This window comes from Anabrus simplex, chromosome X, assembly GCF_040414725.1.
Source record: "Anabrus simplex isolate iqAnaSimp1 chromosome X, ASM4041472v1, whole genome shotgun sequence".
Lineage (NCBI taxonomy): Eukaryota > Metazoa > Arthropoda > Insecta > Orthoptera > Tettigoniidae > Anabrus > Anabrus simplex.
The window spans coordinates 2,308,428-2,317,604 of record NC_090279.1 but is presented as its reverse complement, the minus strand read 5'-3'; positions in this window follow the sequence as shown (position 1 = coordinate 2,317,604).

Sequence of the window (9,177 nt, the reverse complement as noted above, 5' to 3'; positions counted from 1 at the left end):
ATGATTTTAAGTATGAAATATTGTATTTAGCAGAAATATCTGCTTGCTCCGTTACGCTCCTGAAAGCGTCGTGATTGTATTGCCGAATTACCCCTGTTCTGCACTCCACTGCCTTAGTGGTGTGATTTTGGGAATTTCCTGTGATTTGTTTCCTAATTCTGAATTTTGCTGTTTCCTCGTCCCAACCTATTTGGTATTGTACCAGGTCGGTACCGTGTATTAGTGTATTTCCATTGTATTGCGTTTTCGGGTTTGCTGTTTTCCGAGCCCTGTTCTTTAATGCAGGTTGTTCTAGAATAACACCGTGCTAAAGATTAGATTCATTTCTCTCCTTGGTAGTTGCGATTTAAAGAAATTAATTATCTACTTCCTCCATCCTTCGATCTTGATTTCAAACCTTGACTTGTTCTTCTTTTATTTATTGTGGTGCAATGTTCATTTTGCGTTTTAATTAAATTCCGATATTTCTAAAATTCTCGGCTTATCCTTTCTAATATCTAAGGTCATGATTGCAAAGATCCTAAGGCACCTTCCACATTCTCACCTTTGAGACAAGTTGTCTTGCCCTTTACTTGTATTTACTTATTGCATTAACTGCTTCCGTGTGGTGACTCTGTGGTAATTTATTTGGATATACTGGGTGCACAATCTTGGATAATCGCTGTGCACTGGGTTTCTTACTGTTATTGAACTGTCAACTGGCTGTGGCCTACTACGTTACTGTGTCTTTTGTCTTACTGTGTCATTATATCTAGATAGTGGTGTTTAGTGCTTGTTGGTAGAAATTGGGAGTAGTGATATTTATTTAAATTTTGTAAGAAGTAATTCACTTGGTCTTCAGTAAATTACGTTTTCTAGGTTAAGTAGGCTAGCTAGGTGTACCTGTTTCGAATTTAGGTTTAGGAAATACTTTAGGTAATAATATTAACTTAAAAAATATTTGTAAATATCTGTAGGTTCGTTGGTTATACTTACAAAGGCAGATTATCATAAGGAATAGTACCGTAACTTCTGCAGCAACTTCTCCGGTATTTCGTATAGATATCCGTTCAAACTATCGCGAAGGTAATTTACTACATTAAAAAACACGATACGCCTGTAAACTTCCATTTAAGAAGAAGTTAAAGAGATTACACGGTAATAGTTAACAATCGTTGTATTGTTATTGATTATTGTCGCTCCTCATATTCAAATATTGCATTGTTGGCTACAGTCGTGAACAAAGGGTGTAGTGTAGTCAAGTAAATATAAATAAAAATCAGCTGACCTTGTACTCCATTCATTTGTACTTCTGAGTAGGTAGTTAAAGTATCCGTAATTTATATTTCGCTCCCTCGATCTTTCAGTATTTATGAGCGGTTAGCTAATAACAATAAAGTTCATATATCCCAGTAATTGCACTTCAAGTCACTGAAGTAGTAGTAGTAGTTTTTGATAGAAATATCTGAGAAATTACTGTAGACAACCTCGTATTTTTTAGTAGGTCTAAGTTAGGACACTTTTATTCTCCGTCCCGTGGAGTAGGGAAAAATAATAGTAATCCACCAGCTGTAATAATCACATAACCACATTTCAGTAGAATTGTAGTGAAGATAAGGTATAATATATTAGATAGTATCTTGCCAGTTATATTTCGTGTTTTTCTTCGTGTACGGCAATCCTTTCGATACTTAGAAGAAATAAAAGTCTGTGGGAGAGTGCCACAGAGGGTAGCAGATATAGAATTACAAAGGCTAAGAGCTGAGGGTAATAATAGGAGAACTCTGGAGGAATTCATGAAAATATATCCAGGTATGAAAATAATAAATGATGAATTAACCAAAAGAGAATACAGGGGAATGATATGGTGATTGATGGGATTTTATAAAAATAAGGCATTTACGGGCGTTGCAAATACATGTTTATTGTGTGAAAAGGAGTTAGGAAATGCACATTTTTTGAGACAGTGTGAAAGTACAAGAGCATTGCGGGTTAAATACTTGGAAGCGGAAGAGATAAATAAAATGGAAAGAGAATCTGAGTACTATACTCTTGTCAAATTAATAAACAGGGAATGGAGAAGGTCAGGGAAAGTATCGAAATTATTGAAAATTGTAAAAAGCTTGTGGGTGAAAAACGCAGTGTTGTGTATAGTAGTGTAGATACATTGTAGTATTGATACAGTACATTTAGATAGTGCCGTATCTTGCCTGCTATATTCGTGTGTTATTTTTCGTGTGTATCTATTAGACCGTAATACTAATAATAATTTGTCTAAGCATTTAGCTTCGTCGGTAATCTTTGAGTACAGTAGTTCTTGCAAATTTCATTTCTGTTGTGCTTAGTTTAGTGACATACGGTACGGTACCGATATCGTAATTAGGATACGTCTGAAAGTAGTTTAAAAATACTGTAGTGTACTGTACCGTAGTATACGAGTAAATATCCTATTAGAATTTAGTGTGATTATTTTATAATTGTAAAATATTTGTGTAGTACTGGTGTAGTAGAGGTATCCCAAGAAACTCTTACTAAAATACTGTTGTTGTAATTAGAATAGGCTTAATTCCAGTTTGGAATTGTATAGTTCTTGTGTAGGCTATTACTTTCGATATTCAGTAATTAACAGCAGTTTTTATCCTGTCAGGGGCTGTAGGATGAAAAAATAGAGCACGACTAAGTAGTATTGTAGTGTAGTCGTATATTAATTACCTTATTGTTGTGTACTATCCCAGACAATATATCCCTCCGGCATTGAGGGGTATGAGGGAGGAGTTGGAAAGTTTGAGGGAGATAATTAGGATTCACACAGAAGACAGGAAGGAAGATAGGACTCCCTCAAACAAAGTACAGGTTACAGCAGGTGTACAAGAGGTAGGCGGAGGAGAGGGAAGAGTTGTAGAAGACAGGTGGTCTAATGTTCTAAGGGGAAGGAGATTGCAGGCTAAGGGCTCTATTCAGGATCAGAATTCAGGACAGGTGTCTGTGCGAAATCGGTACGAGTCACTCCAGGTAGAGCAACAGAGGGAAGATGAGGGACAGGGAACTGTTGCTGAGATGTGTGGAAGTAGGAGGAAGGGAAAAGGTAGGAAAGGAAAATGTAGAGTAGAGGATAGGAAAAGACAGGTGGAACAGGGTCATGGGAAGGAGAAAAGGGAGGAGGAAGTAGCTTCTGCAGCTATCAGGAAAGATAGGGCTGACCAGGAGGGGAGGTGATCAAATGAGGTGGGTAGGGTTGAGGCTCTGGTCATGGGGGATTCCATCGTTAGACACGTGGGGAAAGTATGTGGAGGAAAGGGTACCAGGGTAGAGCGTTATCCAGGAATTAGGTTGAGGCAGATGTTGAGGAAAGTAGAAGAGAGGGAGGAGGGGAAGGAGAAGGTGGTAGTGTTTCACGTTGGTACCAACAACGTAAGGCAAGCTGATATAAGTACCAACATAGTTGGAGATGGGTGGGATCTGGTAAATGCAGCACGGGTGAAGTTTAAGAAAGCGGAGATTGTTATTAGTGGAATACTGTGTAGAAGGGATACTGACTGGAGGGTGATTGGGGATTTAAATGAGACTATGGAGTGGGTATGTGGGAAACTGGGAGTGAAATTTCTAGATCCTAATGGGTGGGTAGGTGATAGGGATCTGCGCTCAGATGGCCTCCATTTAAACCGCAGTGGTACGTATAAGTTAGGAAATTTGTTTGGAAGGGTAATAGGGAGGTACATTCAGAGAAACGGGATGGCCTAGGGAGCGGTGATAAGGGAACAGGGAACTGGAAATCAAGTAGGAATGACATAAAATTGTTAGTGTTGAACTGTAGAAGTATTGTAAGGAAAGGAATAGAATTAAGTAATTTAATAGATATATATTTACCAGACATTGTAATAGGAGTTGAATCATGGCTGAGAAATGATATAATGGATGCAGAAATTTTCTCACGGCACTGGACTGTGTATCGTAGAGATAGGATAGGAAGGGTGGGAGGGGGAGTGTTCATCCTGGTGAAAGAAGAATTTGTAAGCTACGAAAAAGTTAAAGATGAGACACATGAAATTCTAGGTGTAAGGCTCATTTCTAAAGATAATAGGCAACTTAATATATTTGGAGTGTACAGATCGGGAAAGGGTAGCACTGATGCGGATTCGGAATTATTTGATAGGATAGACAGCTATGTGGGAAACGACATGGAAAGAAATGTTATTGTAGCGGGAGATCTGAATTTGCCAGATGTCAATTGGGAAGGAAATGCGAACGACAGGAAGCATGACCAACAAATGGCAAACAAGTTAATAGGGGAAGGACAGCTGATTCAGAAAGTGATGGAACCAACCAGAGGGAAAAATATCCTGGACGTCGTGCTGATAAAACCAGATGAGCTCTATAGGGAAACTGAAGTAATAGATGGTATTAGTGATCATGAAGCTGTTTTTGTGGTAGTTAAAAATAAATGTGATAGAAAGGAAGGTCTTAAAAGTAGGACTGTTAGTCAGTACCATATGGCTGATAAAGCAGGCATGAGGCAGTATCTAAAAAGTGACTATGATCGGTGGAAAACGGTAAATAAAAATGTAAACAGACTCTGGGATGGGTTTAAAGAAATTGTTGAGGAATGCAAAAACAGGTTTGTACCATTAAGAGTGGTAAGGGATGGTAAAGACCCACCTTATTATAATAGAGAAATAAAGAGACTAAGAAGGAGGAGCAGACTGGAAAGAAATAGAGTTAGAAATGGCTGTGGAAGTAAGGAGAAATTGAAGGAACTTACTAGAAAATTGAATCTAGCAAGGAAGGCAGCTAAGGATAACATGACAGCAAGCATAATTGGCAGCCATACAAATTTTAGTGAAAAATGGAAGGGTATGTATAGGTATTTTAAGGCAGAAACAGGTTCCAAGAAGGACATTACAGGAATAATTAGTGAACAAGGGGAGTGTGTATGTGAGGATCTTCAAAAAGCAGAAGTTTTTAGTCAGCAGTATGTAAAGATTGTTGGTTACAAGGATAATGTCGAGATAGAGGAGGAGACTAAGGCCAAAGAAGTAATAAAATTTTCATATGATAACAATGACATTTACAATAAGATACAAAAGTTGAAAACTAGAAAAGCGGCTGGAATTGATCAGATTTCTGGGGATTTACTAAAGACAATGGGTTGGGATATAGTACCATATCTGAAGTACTTATTTGATTATTGTTTGGTCGGAGGAGCTATACCAGATGAATGGAGAGTTGCAATAGTAGCCCCTGTGTATAAAGGAAAGGGTGATAGACATAGACATAGACATAAAGCTGAAAATTACAGACCAGTAAGTTTGACATGCATTGTATGTAAGCTTTGGGAAGGCATTCTTTCTGATAATATTAGACATGGTTCGATAGAAGGCAATTCGGTTTTAGGAAAGGTTATTCCACTGAAGTTCAACTTGTAGGATTCCAGCAAGATATAGCAGATATCTTGGATTCTGGAGGTCAAATGGACTGTATTGCGATTGACCTGTCTAAAGCATTTGATAGGGTGGATCACGGGAGACTACTGGCAAAAATGAGTGCAATTGGACTAGACAAAAGAGTGACTGAATGGGTTGCTATATTTCTAGAAAATAGATCTCAGAGAATTTGAGTAGGTGAAGCTTTACCTGACCCTGTAATAATTAAGAGGGGAATTCCTCAAGGCAGTATTATCGGACCTTGATGTTTTCTTATATATATAAATGGTATGAGTAAAGGAGTGAAATCGGAAATAAAGCTTTTTGCGGATGATGTTATTCTCTATAGAGTGATAAAGTTACAAGATTGTGAGCAACTGCAACGTGACCTCGAAAATGTTGTGAGATGGACAGCAGGCAATGGTATGTTGATAAACGGGGTTAAAAGTCAGGTTGTGAGTTTCACAAATAGGAAAAGTCCTCTCAGTTTGAATTACTGCGTTGATGGGGTGAAAGTTCCTTTTGGGGATCATTGTAAGTATCTAGGTGTTAATATAAGGAAAGATCTTCATTGGGGTAATCACATAAATGGGATTGTAAATAAAGGGTACAGACCTCTGCACATGGTTATGAGGGTGTTTAGGGGTTGGAGTAAGGATGTAAAGGAGAGTGCATATAAGTCTCTGTTAAGACCCCAACTAGAGTATGGTTCCAGTGTATGGGACCTTCACCAGGATTACCTGATTCAAGAACTGGAAAAAATCCAAAGAAAAGCAGCTCGATTTGTTTTGGGTGATTTCCGACAAAAGAGTAGCGTTACAAAAATGTTGCAATGTTTGGGTTGGGAAGAATTGAGAGAAAGACGAAGAGCTGCTCGACTAAGTGGTATGTTCCGAGCTGTCAGCGGAGAGATGGCGTGGAATGACATTAGTAGACGAATAAATTTGAATGGCGTCTATAAAAGTAGGAAAGATCACAATATGAAGATAAAGTTGGAATTCAAGAGGACAAACTGGGGCAAATATTCATTTATAGGAAGGGGAGTTAGGGATTGGAATAACTTACCAAGGAAGATGTTCAATAAATTTCCAATTTCTTTGAAATCATTTAGGAAAAGGCTAGGAAAGCAACAGATAGGGAATCTGCCACCTGGGCGACTGCCCTAAATGCAGATCAGTATTGATTGATTGATTGATTGATATATTCTCTTTGGTGCCACCGTTACCTCGGTACAGTGTTTTAAAAGAGTGTATGTTGATTGTTTTGCTTGGGCACCTCTCTGCGCTAAAAGGATTATTAACTAGGGAGTTCCTCTGAGTTTCATGTGGTATGTTTCCTAACCTGGCACCTTACAGTGTTTAAAAAGGTTTTTATGTTCCCGTGCCCAACATGTTAAAGTTTGATCATTAACCTAACTAGTGCTGGTGGAATCCTAACCGTCACAGTGCCTCTTGTTGACCGTCACTGTGTATTTATATTAACATTACCGTAGCAGTGTATCACTGTATGTCGTAACCATCTCTAACTGAATATAACTGTATCAAAATATAACCGACGGTCACTGTGTATCATTATCCTAACCTAACCGTAACCCTAACCTGTACCAAAACAGCCCTCACACGAACTACTGTCCCTGTATTGTAGCAAAGTGGCCGTCACACTATCAACTCTGACTTTACTCCATGGTGAAAGAGGAGACCCATTTCAGCGCCGAAAAGTATAACCGTTTAGAATTTGTGATACGAATGGAAAACCGAATGCAAATGGAAACAATTGGCTATAACGATAGTTGACGACTATCGAATAATTCGGTAGTTTTCATTCCAGAGGCCCATCACTACGTAGGTCTACCATTGAGGTTCAAGTAAAGGCCATCTAAGTGCAAATCCCTATCACCTACCCACCCATTAGGATCTCCAAATCTCACATCAAATTCCCCGCATACCATACCCGTTCCACGGTCGCATCTATATCCCTAATCTTTCTAATTTCATTATCCCACCTACACGGTATCCAACCGATAACTACCTTTGTTCATTATACTTCTTCCATTCTGCAGTAACTAGATCCAACAAATCTCCCGCTTACCCTACGTTACAATTAACACCGTCTTCATATCCCCCTTCCGCATTTTTATTTTCCTCAACATCTGTTTTAATGCCCCACTCTAGTTCCCTTTCCTCCACGTACCTGTCCAGATCCTCAACCCCATCCTTTTTAGATGCCCTCCTCTCCCAGTCACTTTCTCCTTCCTCTCCTTCCTCCTACTCGCTACTCTGTGTTTCTCTTTCCTCTTGCCCCACCGCTCCTCTGCAACACTTCCCTCCGCTGATCTTCCTGCATGGACACGAACCAACCTCATCTGGGCCAACTTCCTAAGGGTAACCCTTAGCCGTTGTTGTCCTTGAGCTTAAGACATTAGCCCACCTGTCTTCCCTACCTGCTCTCTGAGGATCAGAAGAGCCAACCAACCCTGAGTGACCGTTACGGGCATATTGACGGCCAGGAAGCAAGAAGTGGCAGAAGAAGAAGAAGGTACTATAGAGTGATTGAGACTTGAACATTACCGACAATATGGAATTTCTACAGCGTAACCTGTCTATATTTGAGGTCGCTGGTGCCACTAAGGCAGGGGGGGGGGTGTTCAGGGCCGGATGGTGTATGACTTTTGAGATGAAAATCTCAACTCAGTATCGACGGGGATTCGATCCTCAGCTTTCCAGGTAGGAAACCAGCACTTTAGCCACTGACTTATTCACAATTCCAGTACCGGTAATAATAATAATAATAATAATAATAATAATAATAATAGTAATAATAATAACCCGTGTGGGGATTTACCGGTTACCTCCATCGGGCGCGTCCCATTGGAATTGGGGAAGCTCGCTGACTCTGCCGCCAGAAGTCAGAGGGTAGTAGGGAAATAAATTACCACCGTGAAAAACTGGTCCCTTGCCAGGGTTACGGGGAAGACTGGTAAGTGACCAGAAGCCAGAAAACATCTTGAGGCAACCTCTAGGGCTAACAACCCTAGTTGTAAATGGATGGGTACCCGTCCAAAGCAAAGTCAAGTCAAAAAGCATGATGGAACAACATTTCAAGAAACATACCCCAGGGGGTAAATCTTCGAATAAATCCCTCGTCGTGAACGCCACGGCGCACCAGTCTCGTTCGGATTCTGGGGGAGACTCGACATCATGCAAGAGACGAGTCGGAGCGTCTCGGTGTACCCCGAAGTGTCAAAAACTCAGGCCAAAATCTAAAACCTTTCTAGCAACATTCAACATAAATTCACTTACACAAACTGGGAAGCTGAAAACCCTCACCAAAGCTCTTCACGAAAATCAGATATCCATAATGGCCCTACAGGAAACAAGGTACCCAGATGAAGAGATTTTTCAATCCGAAGGCTACCGATTTTTCAAGAGCAAAGCGCAAAGAGGAATCCTCAATGGAGCTGTGATGCTTGGAACCGCGTTTGCTGTTAGAACCAAGATCCATAAATCTGTTGCAAATTTCGAACCTGTGAATGGCAGATTGTCTATACTCACAATTAAATGCGCGAACAAAACCTACGCCATAGTTAACGCACATGCTCCTACAAACGATAAGAACAAGTCTGATCCAGACGAAGTTGATAATATCTGGGACCTATTGGATGAAAAATTAAACAAAATCCCCAAACACCATGTCAAGCTTCTTTTGGGTGACTTCAATGCCCAACTAGGTGGTGAACAGAAGTACAAGAAAGTTATAGGAAATTACCCTGTTCACAAAA